The sequence below is a fragment of the Balaenoptera ricei genome, chromosome 19, assembly GCF_028023285.1.
Source record: "Balaenoptera ricei isolate mBalRic1 chromosome 19, mBalRic1.hap2, whole genome shotgun sequence".
Lineage (NCBI taxonomy): Eukaryota > Metazoa > Chordata > Mammalia > Artiodactyla > Balaenopteridae > Balaenoptera > Balaenoptera ricei.
The window spans coordinates 50005306-50025266 of NC_082657.1; the positions used below are offsets into that span (position 1 = coordinate 50005306).

Genomic DNA, 19961 nt, shown 5'->3' on the forward strand with positions numbered 1-19961 from the left:
CTTGCCTTTGCCAGCTTTGGAGGCCACCTGCATTCCTTGGCTCATGGCTCCTTCCTGCACCTTCAAAGCCAGCAGCAGCATAGCATCTTTGCTCTCTGACCTCTGTTTCCATTCTTACTTCTTCTCTGACTGTGACCCTCTTGCCTCCTTCTTATAAGGAACTTTGTGGTTACATTGGGACCACACCAACAATCCAGGATGATCTCTTCATCTCAAGATCCTTAATCATATCTGAAAGTCCCTTTTGACATGTAAAACAACATATTCACAGATATCAGGGATTAGGATATGGACATCTTTGGAGGGCTATTATTCAACCAACCATACCAAGAGTAATCTTTAAAATTTACTCTGATTATTGAAATATATGGACTTACTTCTACCATGTCTTTCCTATATACTATACTGTTTTCTTCTTTAGTTTTCTCCTTTTCTGCTTTGTACTGGATTGATAAATTTTCTCCAAGCCCCCCTCCAACCACTGCTATCTTACGTACATTTTTCCCGTACTTGTTTGGAGGCCATAGATTTTATTTATTTACTTTATTTGTTATTAACCCTAACAAATAAATGTTATCTTTTTCTAACAATAATGAAAGAAATCAGTATCTTGGTCCTCCTCAAGAATAAGACAAGGACCCTATCACACATCTATTATCTCTTAACCTTTCTTCACACCTGTCATTTTTAATTATTGTGTAGAATTTTGGATCTTCTCTTCTTTCCACAAAGTTGCTGAATTTTGTCATTCAGTAATTAACTACTCACTAGTTATCAAAATAGTTCGTGAATTTCTCTTTATTCTTCTTTTATTTTTTGTATCTCCCTGCTTCCTTCTTGGTTTGTATTTCTTCTTGCTGAATTATATCCCTTTAAGTTCTATGCTAGAGGTTTCATAGTTTATGTATATTTGACTATATCTTGATTTCACCTTCAGTCTTGCATGCTAGTTTAGCTGAGTATAAGAATCTATTTGACAAAGTTTTTTTTCCTTTGTACATTGATCTCTGGCATCAATTGTTGCTGATAAAATTCTGCTGTTAGTCTGATTATTATTCCTTTATTGGTAATTTGTTTTTCTCACTAGTTGCTTTTAAGACTGTGTTTTCATTTTTTGTTTTCTTAAATTTCTCTTTACTGTATCTGAAGATTTGACCCTTAAATACTGGAAAGTTTTTTGCCATCATCTCTTCAAATGTTTCTTCTCTACCAGTCCTTCTATTTTCTACTCTGAGAAAAAAAATACGTGTGCACACGCACACACACACACACACACATGTTTCTGTGCAATTCTACAAGCTTATTTTTATTTCCATCCATATCTTTCATCTCTTCATCCATCTCCTCATCTCTCTGAGGTGCCTCCTCAGTGGTATGTTCCAGCTTCCAAATTCTGTTTTTGCCTTTGGCAAAGCAAGTTTATCTTATCTACCTACCTTTTTTAATATAGTTTTTCTAAATACATTTATTTATTTATTTATTTATTTACTTATTTATTTAGGCTGCATTGGGTCTTCATTGCTACATGCGGGCTTTCTCTAGTTGTGGCGAGTGGGGGCTACTCTTCATTTTGGTGCGCGGGCTTCTCATTGTGATGGCTTCTCTTGTTGCAGAGCACGGGCTCTAGGATGTGCGGGCTTCAGTAGCTGCAGCACGTAGGCTCAGTAGTTGTGGTTCGCGGGCTCTACAGCGCAGGCTCAGTAGTTGTGGTGCACAGACTTAGTTGCGCCACGGCATGTGGGATCTTCCCAGACCAGATCTTGAATCCGTGTCCCCTGCATTGGCAGCTGGATTCTTAACCACTGCACCACCTGGGAATCCTTACTTTTTAAATTTAATTTCAGTGACTGTACTTTTCAATTCCAAGATTTAGAATTGGTTATTCATATCTACAATTCTCGATTCATATCTCCATGTTTTTGTTACATAATCCTTGTTTTATATATATTATCCTATCCTGCACCTCTACAAGGGTCTTGGCACATTTTCTAATCAATTTTATTTAGCTCTATTGATGCTCAAGAATGAATTCATTAACCAGTTGTTTGAGGTTGCATTTGGAATTTTAAATGATAAATTAATCAGGTGTGGGGTATGTTTTTCTCTCATTCTCAGTGCTCTTATCTCCCTGTCTAGCATTTTTTCCGTTTGTCTTCACCCTGAGCAAATCACTAGTCCAGAATCAAGTGTTGAGCCTTTTTTCCATGGTGATGTAGATTCAATCATCACACTGGGCAGTGGCTTGGCCTGGAGCCTGTCTACATGACAGTCTCTATTTCACCACCACAATGTCCGCCACCACTGGCACAAGCCTGTGTGTAGACTATAGCCTCAGGAACATCACAGCTTTGTTAAGCCTTCTTTCAAATACAAGGAAGCTCTCTTAGGTTGGGACCTTGACCCTTATCCTTTACTTCCTGGAAGATCATTTTGGTTTCCGTTTTTCTCCCTTGAGCTTCCTTTACTAGAAGGTTATTGTTTCTCTTCCACTTCTGGCCCATATGATGTTTACCTTGTTTTTGAGTACAACTATGCCTGGAAACCAGCATCAAATCAAAAAGACAACCTACTGAATGGGAGAAAATATTTGCAAATGGTAGGATTGATAAGAGATTAATATCCAACATATATAAACAGCTCATACAACTCAACATAAAAAAAAAAGCACAGTTAAAAAATGGGCAGAAGAACTGAATAGACATTTTTCCAAAGAGGAAATGCAGATGGCCAACAGGCACATGAAAAGATGCTCAACATCGCCAATCATCAGGAAAATGCAAATCAAAACCACAATGAGTTATCGCCTCACACCTGTCAGAATTGCTATCATCAAAAAGTCCCAAATAACAAATGCTGGCAAGGATGTGGAGAAAAGGGAACCCTTGTACACTGTTGGTGAGACTGTAAACTGGTGCAGCCACTGTGGAAAACAGTATGGAAGTTTTTTTTAAAAACTAAAAATAGAACTACCATATGACCCAGCAATTCCACTCCTGGGTATATCTCTGAAAAAAACATAAACACTAATTCAAAAAAATACACACACATCCCAGTGTTCACAGCAGCATTATTTACAGTTGCCAAGATATGGAAACAGCTATGCCTGGCTTTTCATTTTTCAAAACGTTCTCTCTTTTTTTCTGTGTGTTAGAGTAAAAGACATGTTTTAAAGCTTAAACTCATTGATCTATTGTCAGTCCTCTTAACTACTTTTTATAGTGCTTTATATATTATTGGTGAGCACTGACAAAAGGATGATGAAATGTATCTTCAGCTGGCATGAGAGAGCAGAGTTCTTATGTCTTAGCCTTAATTGTGAAAAATCTATAAAATAAATTCACAGTAATAAGGAAATAAGAAGAGAATAACATTCTAGTTTATCATGGTGGGCATCTTTTCTTTTACCACATAAAAGTCATAGCTGTTCCAGAATGGACTGTGCTTTTCCTAAGCCATACCAAGTGACTCATTCAGTGACAAGAGGATACCAGTGGCAGTGATATCAAGAGACTTCCAGAAGCAAAGGTTTGTATTTGACAGAGAGCTGTAAGCCTCTCAGCCCCACCCTCACTTGAGACCTCTTTTACTTCGGCATAGCTAAATGTGAAACTCAAAAGAGAGATTCCAATAGGTCATATTGATTATAAACCACCTTGAGAGAAGGAAAGCTATTGATTGAATGTTAGGTAGCATGATGGGTCAGCACCTTCCCTGAATTTAGAGCGACAGCTCTACTGATTGAATATGATTAGTTCCAGTATAAGCTAGAGACAAAATGAAAGGAGATTTGATTTCTTTGTCACTAAAGAGCTAGCCAGAAAATAAAAGAAAAATGTCTTGGTTTCCTGCATGCTTTGTAAGCCTTTCCGTCGTCATTCTGCCTATTCCAACTCTTAATTAGCTTTAGCAAATTGTTTTTGTTAATTAATTATTATTCAGGCATACAGTTAATACTTGTCACCACAGAGGGAGATTAAGGCAAAACTTCCTTCATATGGATCAAATGTGCTTTTTTTTTCAAGTTCTAATTTCCCTCCTCCATAAAAATCTATAACTTCTTCCCCATTACCATCATCATCATCAACTCAACTGCAATGGACTAAATGTTTGTGCCCTGCCCCCCAAATTCATATATTGAAATCCTAACCCCCCAAGTGATGGTATTAGGAGATGAGACCTTTGGGAGGTAATTAAGTCATGAAGGTAGAGTCCTCATGAATGAGATTAGTGCCCTCATAGAAGAGACCCCAGAGAGCTTTCTCACCCTCTCCGTCACGTGAGGATACAATGAGAAAAATGGTTGTCTGCAACCCAGAAGAGAACTCACTCACACCAGAACCTGATCATGTTGACACTCTGATCTCAGACTACCATCCACCAGAACTGTGAGAAATGAATTTCTGTTGTTAATAAACCACCCAGTATAGTATTCTGTTATAGCAGCCCACATTGACTAAGACACCAACTCATGTCACTTTTAGGGGATGCCTATCATTGTCATTATCAACTAAAGAATTTATTCTGCCTGTTTGTGCACTGACAGTAGACAGTCATCTTTAATAATAAGCTAGTACAAAATGAAATAAATACTTTTATATAATGAGAAAAGACAAGAAGAGATGCATGGTGTAAAAGTTTATTAATGGTATGAAATCCCCAACACACATACGTCAATATTATATGATGTTGATCAGGGAGCAGATCATATTCTTCCTTAGTCCCATTTCATCTTCCCTGTCTCATGTAAAAGGAAAGAGACTGGAGAGGCATATATAACATAGTAGAGCTCTCCATAGGATGACACTTGGGGTATTTTTTTAAATGTCAGTTGCGATGAAGTTGTATGCAGCATTGTTTCATGCTTTGGAAGAAAAAATTCCTCTTCTGAGATGTTAGGACATTAAACTGAGGTGTGTCTGGGAGGGGAGGACAACATTATCTGAGGGTGGGCATGGTCATGTGTCATGCACAGTTATCTTACATATGGTAGTCACTCAACAAAGAGTGGTTAAGTGTGTGAGTGCTGAAGTAGTATTCTGTACTATTGACAGTATAGGTACTGTATTCAAACAGATCCGGAATCAAGCCTTAACTGTGCGTGCGCTAATTCTGGGCATGTTATTTAATCTTTCAGAGCCTTTGGTTCCTTCTCTTTAAATGGAACTAATAATGCATCTAGAAGATTAAACATGATAATCTATGTAGAAAGTGCCTGATAAAAAATAAGCATTCAGCATTCAATAGATGGTAGCTTTGATTATTAGTGTTGACAGACAAGAAGATCTAGGTAAAATGGCTTATGGAAAGACTTAAATTTTTATGCCACTATCTTAAGATCTTTTATATTTTTCTTAGGTAAGAAAGAAAAAGAAATAAGGCACGCTCAGAGAGGCCCCAAGGTTTCAAATTTAACTGATCCACGTAGTACAGTGCTCTGTCAAATGGGAGCTCTAATGCTGCCTTTTTCCTTACTCTTCACTTGCCTCTGTAATTTTTGACAGTGAAACCATCTTATAAAATATAAAACATTTTTATTGATGAATCCATATGTGTTCTTCCACATCAAAGAAAAAAAGGTTTATTAGCAAATAACTTACTTTAGAAATTTCAGGTTCATTAGCTTTCTAATTCTTTAGCTCCTTGGGGCTTATTTATTCATGTATTTGTACAGATGCTTCCTGGCACTGTGTAAATCATGCCTATGTGCTCAGAGCAGTCCTATTTCCTTTTATTTAACTATCATCATGACTTGTGTTTGATAATGACACTTTTCACTGTCTTTTTAAATTTTTTTAAATTTATTTTTAAAAATTTTCTGAATTTTTTATTTAAAAATAAATTTTTAATCTGTCTTGAGAAGGCAGTGACTTTCAGAAAGAACATTATTGTCCTTGTTCAAAGATACCTCCTTGTAGCCTTAAAAGATTGTTGAAAAAGAATAGATACATGTATATGTATAACTGAATCACTTTGCTGTACACCTGAAACCTAACACAACATTGTTAATGAACTATGCTCCAATATAAAATAAAAATTTTTAAAAATGATTGTTGGTACATATTACTTAAGAGCTGTGTAAATTACAGATACCTCCCTCCCTCATACAATCAAAGTCTGCTGGTCTTAAAATTCTCAGACTTTTTTTTCCTCACAAATGGGGAAATTAAGAGGTAGGGCAATTGCTTGGCCAACAGGAACTCTCAGCATACCAAGCACAGACAAAGCCCTTTCAATTCAGTATATCATTCTGAACTACTTCCCTCTAAGAACAGGGAGAAAAGCTGGGCAAGATATGAAAAATCATGAGTTTAAGGGAATGACGGAGCAAACAAAGCCAATGACAACCCAAAAGAAAAAGGAAATTGAGAAATATACGTCCAGCGTTTGTGACTGCTTTTCCTATATAGTACCAGAAGAGGCTGAAAAACTGAAAGGAGCTTTCAGAAAACTCACTGGTCTAAGAAGATAAACATTGGAATCAGGACAGGCTAGAGAGAGAAAAATTGGAGAAGAATGGACTTGGTAAGACTCCCAAACTTTTGGTTAGGACTAGGAAAAGCTACATTCTGGGAACAAAAGTAAGCTAGTACAGACCATCATTTTAAGTCATTTTAATCTCTGCCTATTTAAAGGAGTTCCGGGATTGCTGGTTTTCCCCAGCATCTTTCCTAGAAGCAAATATATAGTCTCACCAGAGGAAGACAACATTGTTCTAAGCCTCAAAGTATCTCTACAGTTTTCATTACAACATCAAACAGTTAATTTTAAAATTACCAGGCATACAGGAGACAAATTAATATAAAACTACAATATGCTTAATATACTGAAGGAAATAAAAGGCAAGATTTAAAATTTTGGTAGAGATTAGAAAGTATAAAAGAGAACAAATGGGAATTGAAGACCTAAAAAATACAATTGCAATTAGGAACTCAATAGATGGGTTTAACTGCGTATTACATACAGATGAAAACTGTGGAAGTGAACCGTCAGATGAAACTACCCAAAATGAAAATGTAGAAGAGTTGGTAAAAGAAATGCACAGAGAGAGGGAGAGGAAAAAAGCTATCATTATCTTCCATAGAAGCAAATGGATAAGGCTCAAACTGAAAAATTAAGAAATAGCAGTAGATTACTTACAGATATGAAGGTAAACACCAAAAGAAAATGCTAAAAATTAAAGGGGTTGCCTTCATTAATGTGCAACAATGAGAATGAGAAGGGTGGGAGACTGGGTTCAAGAGACAAGTGTTTTTCACAGTATACCTTCTTAAAAATATTTTTTAATTAATTTTTATTGGAGTATAATTGCTTTACGATGTTGTGTTAGTTTCTGCTGTGCAGCAAAGTGAATCAGTTATACATATGCATATATCCACTCTTTTTGAGATTTCCTTCCTGTTTAGGTCACCACAGATCGTGGAGTAGAGTTCCCTGTGCTACACAGTAGGTTCTCATTAGTTATCTATTTTTAACGTAATAGTGTATATATGTCAATCCCAATCTCCCAATTCATCCCACCCCCTCTTCCCCCCCTTGGTAACCATAAGTTTGTTCCCTACATCTGTGACTCTATTTCTGTTTTGCCAATAAGTTCCTCTGTATCATTTTTCTAGATTCCACATATAAGCGATTTTATATGATATTTGTTTTTCTCTCTAACTTACTTCACTCTGTATGACAATCTCTAGGTCCATCCATGTCTCTGCAAATGGCACTATTTCGTTCCTTTTTATGGCTGAGTAATATTCCATTGTATATATGTACCACATCTTCTTTATCCATTACTCTGTTGATGGACACTTAGGTTGCTTCCATGTCCTGGCTATTGTAAAGAGTGCTGCAGTGAACATCAGGGTGCATGCATCCTTTTGAATTATGGTTTTCTCTGGATATATGCCTAGGAGTGGGATTGTTAGGTCATATGGTAGCTCTGTGTTAGTTTTTAAAAGAACCTCCACACTGTTCTGCATGGTGGCTGTACCAATTTACATTCCCATCAGCAGTGTAGGAGGGTTTCCATTTCTCCACACCCTCTCCAGCATTTATTGTTTGTAGATTTTTTGATGATGGCCATTCTGACCGGTGTGAGGTGATACCTCACTGTAGTTTTGATTTGCATTTCTCTAATAATTTGTGATGTTGAGCATCTTTTCGTGTGTTTGTTTTGGCCATCTGTATGTCTTCTTTGGAGAAATGTCTATTTAGTTCTTCCGCCCATTTTTTTAACTGGGTTATTTGTTTTTTTTTCTAACATCTTTGTTGGAATATAATTGCTTTACGATGTTGTGTTAGTTTCTGCTGTGTAACAAAGTGAATCAGCTATATGTATACATATATCCCCATATCCCCTTCCTCTTGCGTCTCCCTCCCACCCTCCCTATCCCACCCCTCTAGGTGGGGACATAGCACCGAGCTGATCTCCCTGTGTGACACAGCTGCTTCCCACTAGCTAGCTATTTCACATTTGGTAGTGTATATATGTCAGTGCTACACTCTCACTTCGTCCCAGCTTACCCTTCCCCCCTCCCCATGTCCTCAAGTCCATTCTCTATGTCTGCGTCTTTATTCCTGTCCTGCCCCTAGGTTCGTCAGAACCATTTTTTTTTTTTTAGATTCCATATATATGTGTTAGCATATGGTATTTGTTTTTCTGACTTACTTCACTCTGTATGACAGACTCTAGATCCATCCACCTCACTACAAATAACTCAATTTCGTTTCTTTTTATGGCTGAGTAATATTCCATTGTATATATGTGCCACATCTTCTTTATCCATTCATCTGTCGATGGACACTTAGGTTGCTTCCATGCCCTGGCCATTGTAAATATTGCTGCAATGAACGTTGTGGTACATGACTTTTTTGAATTATGGTTTTCTCAGGGTATATGCCCAGTAGTGGGAGAGCTGGGTCATATGCTAGTTCTATTTTTAGTTCTTTAAGGAACCTCCATACTGTTCTCCATAGTGGCTGTATCAATTTACATTCCCACCAACAGTGCGAGAGGGTTCCCTTTTCTCCACCTCCTCTCCAGCATTTATTGTTTGTAGATTTTTTGATGATGGCCATTCTGACTGGTGTGAGGTGATACCTCATTGTAGTTTTGATTTGCATTTCTCTAATGATTAGTGATGTTGAGCATTCTTTCATGTGTTTGTTGGCAACCAGTATATCTTCTTTGGAGAAATGTCTATTTAGGTTTTCTGCCCATTTTGGGGTTGGGTTGTTTGTCTTTTTGATATTGAGCTGCATGAGCTGCTTGTATATTTTGGAGATTAATCCTTTGTTGGTTGCTTCATTTGAAATATTTTCTCGCATTCTGAGGGTTGTCTTTTTGTTTTGTTTATGGTTTCCTTTGCTGCACGAAACTTTTAAGTTTAATTAGATCCCATTTGTTTATTTTTGTTTTTATTTTCATTACTCTAGGAGGTGAGTCAAAAAAGAACTTTCTGTGATTTATGTCAAAGGGTGTTCTGCCCATGTTCTCCTCTAACAGTTTTATAGTGTCCAGCCTTACATTTAGGTCTTTGATCTGTTTTGAGTTTATTTTTGTGTATGATGTTAGGGAGTGTTCTAATTTCATTCTTTTCCATGTAGCTGTCCAGTTTCCCCAGCACCACTTATCGGAGAGGCTGTCTTTTCTCCATTGTATATTCTTGCCTCCTTTGTCATAGATTAGGTGACCATAGGTGTGTGGGTTTACCTCTGGGCTTTCTATCCTGTTCCATTGATCTATATTTCTGTTTTTGTGCCAGTGCCATACTGTCTTGATTACTGTAGCTTTGTAGTATAGTCTGAAGTCTGGTAGCCTGATTCCTCCAGCTCCGTTTTTCTTTCTCAAGATTGCTTTGGCTATTCAGGGTCTCTTGTGTTTCCATACAAATTGTAAAACTTGTTGTTCTAATTCTGTGGAAAATGCCATTTTTAATTTGATAGGGATTGCATTGAATCTGTAGATTGCTTTGGGTAGTATAGTCATTTTCACAATATTGATTCTTCTGATCCAAGAACATGGTATATCTCTCCATCTGTTTGTGTTGTCTTTGATTTCTTTCATCAGTATCTTATAGTTTTCTGAGTACAGGTCTTTTCCCTCCTTAGGTAGGTTTATTCCTAGGTATTTTATTCTTTCTGTTGCCATGGTAAATGGGATTGTTGCCTTAATTTCTCTTTCTGATCTTTCATTGTTAGTGTATAGGAATGCAAGAGATTTCTGTGTATTAATTTTATATCCTGCAACTTTACCAAATTCTCACAATATAACTTTTCTAGAACCATTTAACTTTGGAAATTGTGTATGGGTATACATTTCATACAAATAAAATTTAAAAATTTAAATCATGCTTCAGGACAGAGTGTATAAGTATGCTACCATTTATGCAAGAAAAGTATATATGCAATAATATAAATACATATATGTCTAATTTTACTTATAAAGTTTCTCTGAAAAGCCAGGCAGAAAACAGCAAACAGTGGCTGCCTCTGGGGATGGTAACTAGTGATCATGCACAGGCATGAGAGAGAGAGAGACTCATTACCCTTGAATCCATTTGAATTTAACACTGTGACATGTATTATTTATTTTTAAAGAAAAAGCTTCTAAGAAAGAAAGAAACTGGAAATGAATCTGAAGCAAGAGAGCAAACAGAGTTAAAATTAAATGCTCTCTAAAGAGAAGAGTGATCATATCCTTTTAGAATGAGTTATTTATTCAAGAAATATATGTGTGTGTTCTTGTTACACAAGTAACATTTCCTTAACTTCTGTTTATTCTATAAGGATAGAGAAAAAAATCACTCTATGCCACCCTGCAGATGACCACTATAAAATCTTTGGTGTATATCTTCCAAAACTTTACTGTGTTTGTGTGTCTGACTGTGTATTCCTACCCCCACCATCAAATAATACTATTTCGTTACCAGCTATTTTCATTCAACAATGTAGTATAGTCAGTTTTGATATGAATTATTAAGGAGTACCCCTGTTCAGATCATTTTCCGTGACTGACTTTATTGCCTCATTTGGCTCCACCACAGTTGTTTAACTAACTAATCCCCTACTGATAGGTGGTTTCCAGTTTTTCACCACTGTAAACAATGCTCACATCTTAATTGCTGCTCCCATCTTTAACTGTTTCCTTAGACTAAATACCTAGAAATGCAATTGCTGGGTGAAATGGCATGAACATAACTAAGAGTCTTGATACATCTTTTGATATTATCTCTCAGAAAGTTTGTACCAGTTTATATCCTACCCACCCTACCCCCATCAGTGTTAAAGAATGTCACCCTCTCCGAGACCCTTGCTAACATTTTGTTTGTTTTACAAAACTGGTAGATGAAAATAAGTGTTGTATCATTAGTTAAGTTTGTGTTTCTTTGGCTTACTGGTGATGCTGAACATTTTTCATGTATTTATTGACCAATAAATAAATATTTTTGAGCATCTTCCTCATGCCTGGGACTAACTGTGCTAGCTGAAGGGAGAGACATAAAAATGATCTTTCTTCATAAAATCATAAGAATGATCTCTTTCTTCAAAGAGTTTACAATTTCAAAAAAAGAAATGGATACAAAAACAACACAGTATTACAGTGTGCTATGTTATATATAAGCACAGAGGAGGAAGTGGCTAATTCTTCCATAAAATTAAAAATGTTCATAGGTAGGCACATTTGAGTGGAGACTTGAGGCATAAGGAGGAGAAGGACAGGGAAATGGGGTGTACGTTTCCAGAGAACAGCATAGTTAAATGCAGTGGTGACGTACAGCACACTCGGGAAGATCTGGTGTGGCTGAAACCGAGGGTGTGTGTTGGAAATTGACAGTGCCTGGGAAGTAAGCCTGGAAAAGTGCATTGGGGCCCTCTAAGGAAGGATTTGGAACAAATCCTCTAGACCATAGGTTCTTATCTGGTGTACCAGTCTTGATTGCAGGCTGCCTTTGTTTCAAACAGAAAAGATGACAAACACCCACCATGTTTGGGGGTCCATGAACCCTGGAAATTATATGTAAAGTTTGGGATATGTGTGGGGGGTGTGTGTGTGTGTTTACTTTTTCTATGGAGGGGTTCCATAGCTTTCTCAAAGGGGAAAAAAATTCAGCACCACTGGTCCAGACATTGGAGAGCCATCCAGAATCTCCAGCAAGAGAGGCATAGGATCAGGCCTGTGAAAGAGATTCCTGTCAACTAGATTGGGGAGAGTGCAAGCAGGAAGGAGAACTGGACGTGAATTTTGAATGATAACGTTAATAATAACCACCAATTATTGAGTATTTACTTTGTGATAGACAAAGTACTAGGTGCTTGGCACCCATTTTATTTCATCTTCAAGTAGTACATTTAACAGATGAGAAAACTGAAACCTAGATTTAAAAAATTAATACAAAGCCCCCTGGCTACAAATGGGCAGAGTCCACAGTTGACCGACAGGCCTCCATGTGACCTTAAGGCCCCCTCTTTTAATCATGACCCTCTCTGCTTCTTTTGTAAAGCTCCAGCATCATTTCTTTTGTACTTCATCTCCTAACGTTCAGTTAATTATTTTAAGCAGCAAAGTGACTCACTTCAGGACAGAGAACCATATGACTACAGATACAGATATTTAGGGGACAAAAAAGAGAAAGGCCTGAGTGATGTTCATTGTTCTTGTTCCACAAAGAATTGATCATCTGCTGAGATAATAGTATAAATCCAAAGAAATCCCTCACTCTGCACCTTGGTTCCTGTTGTTATTTGTGTCCTCTCATTCCATGGAAGGAAATTCCTGCAGATTTCAACTGGCAAGCGAGTCATTTTAGAGAAGAGTGCACAGTGCTGTTTTCTTCAAGCTTCATAGTCATTAGCACTGCAGGGTAGGAGGTCTGCCTGAGTGTATTCGCTCTCGTTTACTGTTGAAACGACATGTGCAAACACTTTTGTCTTTTATGGCAAATATTAAGTACATGATAGGGTAATTTATAAAAGCTCTGACTGTTTTACCTTGGGTCCTGAGCACTGCCTAAGAAGTGTGCTAATGCCCTATTGTCAAATAAAAAGCAAATGTTAGCCTTAGATATGTGTACCCTCATATCTAAGGAGGAGGGTTTAACACTTATCACCAGTGGACATGGAATTCTGAATTGCAAAAGATCACAATTTTTCCATCCTTTGCACAGTCATATGCACATATACATACCAACCTCCTGTATGTGTTGTTCATGGGCTACTGGAATGACTCAGGCATTCCAGCCCCAATTCATAGAAAAAACAGAGGCAGCTGTTGCTGAAATTTTGGTAGAAGGCTTAAGGAAAGCTAATTTTTTTCATCTTTGGAACCCTGTATTAGTTTTATATTGCTATATAAACAATTACTACAAACTTAGTGGCTTAATACAATACAAATGTATTACCTCAGTTTCCATGGGTCAGAAGTCCAGACATGACTTGGCTGGATCCTGCCTTTAGGATCTCAGAAGTCTGAGACTGAGATGCCGGCTGAGCTGCATTCCCTTCCGGAGGCTCGGCTAGGGAAAGATCCATTTCTAGGCCCCCTCAGGTTTGGCAAAGTTTGTTTTTTCTCAGTTGAATAACTGAGGCCCCATGTTCTTGCTAGCTGTAGGCCAGGGGCTGCTGTCAGCTGTCAAGCCCCCCACAGTTCCCCACCATGTACCCCTTCCATAGACCCTCACATGCTTGGAATCTCCTCATTAGGAAGAGCCCGATCCCTTCTAAGGGCTCTGTCTTCCGGCATAAGTCAGGAACACTAGGGTAATCTCTCCGTCTGCAAAATCCCCTCACAGCAGCGCCTAGACTAGTGTTTGATTTAATAACTAGGAGAAGATAACTGGACACCGGGAGATGGAGTAGGAGTAGCCATCTTATACTTCTGCGTACTGTAAACCCTTATGAGATGCTTCTCTTCTGGCAAGAGTATTGTATGTTAAATACTTTCTTAGCATCCATCCTTACTGTCTCAGTTTTGTAATATATTTCAGGGACAAATACTATTGAGCCCATAATTGTGTCATGTGGGACATTTCAGCTCTTGGTAAAATGATGACAATAGCTGTCCTTTATGGAGACTTACTGTGTGCCAGACACTATTCTGAGTTTTATATGCATCACCTCATTTAACCATCAACTCTATGCGGAAAGTGCAGTCAGTATCATGAGCTGCAGGTGGGAAAGCTGAGGCTGGACACGGTTAAGTGACATGCCCGATGTCCAACAGCTGGAATGTGGCAGATCTGGGACTCAAACCACAGTGTCTCTTTTCCTTTAGAGGCTTCCTTCCTAACCTATCAGTTGTTGTCTTGCTGTATTATTATTTTGAAAGGGTTACCAGATGTCCTCCATAGCTATGATTATCATTCATCCATCCCTCCTTTAGTCAAATTTGCCATCTAATAACATAAAATGTCACATAGGCCAAGTCCTCCCTAAAAACAAGGGACACCCCTAAAAGCCAAATACCAAAGAGACACAAGGTGAGAGTGGTTTAGAACCTGACTTTTGGTAAGGATAGTCCAGTACCTTAGCAGCTGGCATTTTATTTTATTTTTTTATTATTATTTTTTAAAATATATATTTATTTGGCTGCACCGGGTCTTAGTTGCAGTACATGGGATCTTCGTTGCCGCGTGCGGGATTTTTTTTTTTTTTTTTTTTTAGTTGCAGCATGCAAGATCTTTAGCTGCCGCATGTGGGATCTTGTAGTTGTGGCATGTGGGATCTTTAGTTGCGGCATACGAACTCTTAGTTGCGGCATGTGGGATCTAGTTCCATGACCAGGGAGCGAACCCGGGCCCCTGCATTGGGAGTGCGGAGTCTTAGCCACTGGACCACCAGGGAAGTCCCAGCAGCTGGCATTTTAATGTGCCTTGTTCTTGGATTCTAGGATGTACTTTGCTGCCTGGTTTTATGCCAAACATTGATTAATAAGCTTCATCAGAAAGAAAACTTACCACTTCAGCCCTGGAGAGCAATTTCAGCTCTTCTTTCCAGAACAGCCAACCCGTGTCAGCAGGAATCAGAATAGTAATGGTACCCATCCATCGAAAACTAATGTCCCCTGACTTGAAATAGCACTTAGGCTGGTGACACCCTCTCTTTATTGTAGACAGAGGGTTGACCTGTGCTACTGGCTAGACGAGGAAAATAAATGGTTAGAACAGGAAAGCTGACATTGGCAATACCCTCTTTTGAAAGGCATTTGTTTTTTGATAAAAGAAGGACAAAAATGGCATTGATTTATGTTTTGATTGTAAGCTGAGCCTCATAAATGCGTAAAACTATGTAGAGTGTTCAAAGGCCATATATTTGGGAAGAAGGGCCAACAGAATGAGATGATCCTGCCTAGAACATTTTTATTTTATCTTCTAGCTGCCCCTCCATTTGTCCTAAGAGCAGATAGATATGAACTCCAGGCCTGCAATTCCCATAGAAGTTGAAATACCAAATTATACTCCTACTTCTGTGTTCTGATAGAGTGAACTCTTCACCTTCCAAAATCTGAGTTGGGGGAAGACCTAAGGATGTGACAGTATACTGAACCAACAAGGTAGCTATAGCAGAGAGTAGCTAGCAGTTCACCACGCCTGTCCTCCTTTACTCTTGGGCCATAGCAGATGACATTTCCCAGCCTCCCAGAATGTTTGGAGTTAGGTGTGGCTGCGTGACTGAGCTCTGGCCAGTGGAAGTGAGCGGAAGTGATGTGTGCCACTTCCAGGCTTGTGCATAAAATCTTGGCATGTGACCCTCCATTCTCTTATTGGCCAGGCAGATGTCAATGTCCAGACTGGCTTAGAAGCCATGAATTAATAAACATGTCGGTATCTGTTTAGCTGGGGCCCTTGAATGCCTGAATGGAACAGAAGCCCATCCTCACTCCTGCCACCAACTGGAATGCATGTGAGCCAGAAATAAGCTTCTGTTTTATTAAGCCATTGAGTATCAGGGATCTTTCCATTATAGCAGCTGGCATTACTTTATCTAAAATAATAGCCTAAAAAGATTACTGTATGTCTTTCAAAGTCAATCAGGACATTAAAATTTAAATTCTAAGACTTCTAGAAATGCAAAAGATTACATCAAATGTTGTGTTTTTATTGTTCTATAGGAAATTAAACAAATATCTAACTTAGCAATTGTATTTCAGCATTTTTTTTCTTTCACTGGCTATATAAACCAGTCTCTGTATTCTCCTTGGAACCAGCTTTATTATCTTACTGATTTTTTCATTAAAGAGAGCAATCTTTGACAAAATAAAATAAAAGCCTAGAATAAAAAAAACTGAAAGTAAGACAAATAGTTCTAAGTAAGGAGAAGGGCTAGTTACTCAAGCATGGGAAATCTATTTCCATATATTACTTTGATTATGTAGGTCAGACTGGAAATGATATGTCAGAGATGGCTATTTACTGTAATAAAAACTCCAATGAAATGATGCTATAATGACTCACTTAAAAATATCTATAGGAAATTGTATTTGCATTGATAGCTCTTTAGAACTCACTTTTGTGTTATTTTCTATGGTTAATATGTTAGAGGATATTAGTATTTTCACTTTGGGACTGTGTCTTAGTTCAGGCTGCTATAACAAAGTACCACTAGGCTGGATCAGGCTGAAGACTGATAACTTCTCACTGTATCTTCACATGACAGAGAGCAGAGCAGAGGAAGTGAGTCTTTCATGACTCTTAACAAGGATACTAATCCGGTTCATGAGGGCTCCACCTCATGACCTCATCTAATCCTCATTACCTCCCAAAGGCCTCACCTCCTGGTACCATCACATTGAGGATAGGGTTTCAACATTAATTTGGGAGGAACACAAACATTCAGTTCATAACATTCCATCCTGGGCCCTCCAAATTGATGTCCTTCTCACATGCAAAATACATTCATTCCATCCCAACAGTCCCAACAGTCTTAACTTATTCCAGTATCAACTCTAAAGTCTAGAATCTCATCTAAATATCAATTAAATCAGGTATGAGTGAGACTCAAGGTACATTCATCCTGAGGTAAAATTCCTCTCTAGCTGTGAACCTGTGAAACCAAACAAGTTATGTACTTTGGGAGCTGTTTAGATGAAATGGATATATTTTGCATATGCGAAGGGCATGAATTTGGGGAGCCTGGGACAGAATGTCAGGAACTGAATGTTTGTATTCCTCCAAAATTCATATGCTGAAACCCTACCCTCCAATGTGATGGTGTTAGGAGGTGAGGCCTTTGGGAGGTAATTAGGATTAGATGAGGTCACAAGGGTAGAGTCCTCATGATGGGGTTAGTGCCCTACTAAGGGTCAGAAGATGGCTTGCTTCCTCTGCTCTGCTCTCTTCCATGTGAGGATACAAGGAAAAGGCAACAGTCTTCATTCTGAAAGAGGGCTCTCAGCAGAACTCAACCATGCTGGCACTCTGATCTCAGACTTAGAGCCTCTGGAATTGTGAGAAACAAATTTCTGTAGTTTATAAGCCACCCAGTCAGTCTACAGTACTTTGTTATAGCAGTCCCAGCTGACTAAGACAGATATTGGTGCTGAGAGTGGGTACTGCTGTAGCAGATGCCTACAAATGTGACAGTGGCTTTGGAACTGGGAAATGGGTCGAGGCTATGAGTTTTGTTTTTTGTTTCTAATTTTTTTTTTGTTAAAGTATAGTTGATTTACAGTATCATGTAAGTTTCAGGTATACAGCACAGCGATTCAGTTATATATATATATATATATATATATATATACACATATACATATATATATATATATGTATATATATATATATAAATATTTATTCTTTGTCAGGTTCTTTTCCCTTATACGTTATTACATAATGTTGAGTATAGTTCCCTGTGCTATACAGTAGGTCCTTGTTAGTTATCTATTTTTTAAAAATTTTTATTGGAATATAGTTGATTTACAATGTTGCATTAGTTTCTGCTATACAGCAAAGTGAATCAGTTACACATACAAGAGTTTTGAAGTGCATGCCAGAAGAACCTTACATTGTTGTGACTGGGCTATCACAGACTGTTTTTGAAAAGTAGATAAATTAAGATGCAAAGAAGTTATTTCTTTGAACCTAAACATGAGCAAAATACAGTGACATTCAGTCTTGTAGTTTCTCTTGCCAGTAATAATTGATCTATAGTCCCCAAAATTGAATTTATGAGAATTATTATCTTTTTGTTACTAATATTTTAAGATAAAATTACATACAAATACAGGTTAATGTTCTGGAAAGACAGACTTTGCTTACTGTTTTCTTAATATTTTAGTACTCCACTAGGGCTAATTTACTGTGAGTAGAAAAGTTAGAGAGAAATTTTGGAAAAACAATTTGAGTCATACAAGCATCAACATTTCTTTTCGCAAGTGTCCTCCCAATAGAGATAATTCTCATACAAATATCTTATCTCAGCCCTAGTTTAACTAGTGTGGTATTTAATGTTTAATTGTTTTCTTTTATATCTGTGTCTCTAGAGATGGCCCATATTAAAAGGTTATGAATAATAACAGGCCTCTGGACTTAGAGTTAAACCTATAATTTCCATTAATACCAAAATTAAAATAAAATTTCCACATCATCATTCATCTACATCCTCTTTATAAACAATTTATAATCTTGAGAACTGGTCTTCTGTGCTTCATTTAATTTATTTGAATTTTAAAATGCAATGTATTTATTAGTTCCCATGCAGACTTTCAGACCAGGAGGCAATATAATTAGCATTGTGGTCTATGGAATAGAATTTTCCTCAGTTGTTAATTGGGAAATTGGCATTTGAGTTTAAATCTTAGATTCTCCTTATTTAAGTGCCTGTGAGCCTGTCCCCAAGAGAGTGACCATTCAGGGCCCACTGAACAAATCCAGTCTCTGAATCTGCTTTGGGTCCAGACCTGGATTTTGGTGACATTCCAAAGCACTGCCATCCTGTGAGATTCTGCCTGGCTGAAATTTCTAACTCTTGTCTGCAAATTGCAACATACATTCTTCTTATTTACAACCGTCATCAAGCAGTGCAACTCTATTCCAAACCCAATCTATGCTTGTCAGGAAGTTTCTGATCCACAGCTTTACATTGTACCTAAGCCCTCATAGAGCTACATGTGTTTTTACATTTGCTAGGAGAAATACACCATAGAAACTAAATAGAGGCAGGATAATTCTGGACTGGAGTGCCCTCTCAAATCCAGCCCATAGAGTATATTTTACATTTGTTTTTAAGTTGTTGTTTTCTTCTATGTGCTTTTCTTTAGAGGGCTTATTCTGACCTTCCCTACTCAGAAGAGTACGGGGAGCCAAGAAAGATTCATGAGGGAGTGATCAAACTCTTCTTCAGTGAAGTGGAGAGTTTGGCTTTGCCTCTCCATTATTATCCTGGAAGTTTTGAAATGATCTCTATATCTCTTCTTTTTTCAGCCTTTTCCCAGTGTATTGTTAGTCATCAATAAATATTTTCTATGAATATTTATCCATATAAATATTTCTGAGTAATTTCTTCCTCAAAACAGGACTGTTAGAAATGATTTAAATGATACAGCAATCAAAATAGGGATATGGTGCTTTGTGTTAATTTTGAGATAATTGTTTATATATAAAATTAGAGTAGAATAAATTTGAATTTTATTAAGCAATAGTATAATATAGTTAGGGGGACTTCCGTGGTGGTGCAGTGGTTAAGAATCTGTCTGCCAATTCAGGGGACACGGGTTCAAGCCCTGGTCCGGGAAGATCCCACATGCCATGGAGCAACTAAGCCCGTGCACCACAACTACTGAGCCTGTGCTCTAGAGCCCGTGAGCCACAACTACTGCGCCCACGTGCTGCAACTACTGAAGCCTGGACTGCTAGAGCCCATGCTCTGCAACAAGAGAAGCCACTGCAATGAGAAGCCCACGTACCGCAACGAAGAGTAGCCCCCGCTCACCGCAACTAGAGAAAGCCTGCGCGCGGCAGCGAAGACCCAATGCAGCC

General features: G+C 38.0%; 1 protein-coding gene across 22 annotated transcripts in view; it reads left to right on the top strand.

Moving 5' to 3' along the window:
- HYDIN (HYDIN axonemal central pair apparatus protein) overlaps positions 1-19961 on the top strand; it is a 446648-nt gene that overhangs the window by 232528 nt on the left and 194159 nt on the right. Inside the window, exon 1 of one of the 22 annotated variants that reach the window (XM_059905599.1) lies at positions 3506-3525. The exons of the other annotated variants lie outside the window; for them this stretch is intronic. The gene's annotated coding sequence lies outside the window, so the exon portion shown is untranslated. Of the gene's footprint in view, positions 1-3505; positions 3526-19961 lie in introns of those variants that run through there. 22 annotated transcript variants of the gene reach the window in all.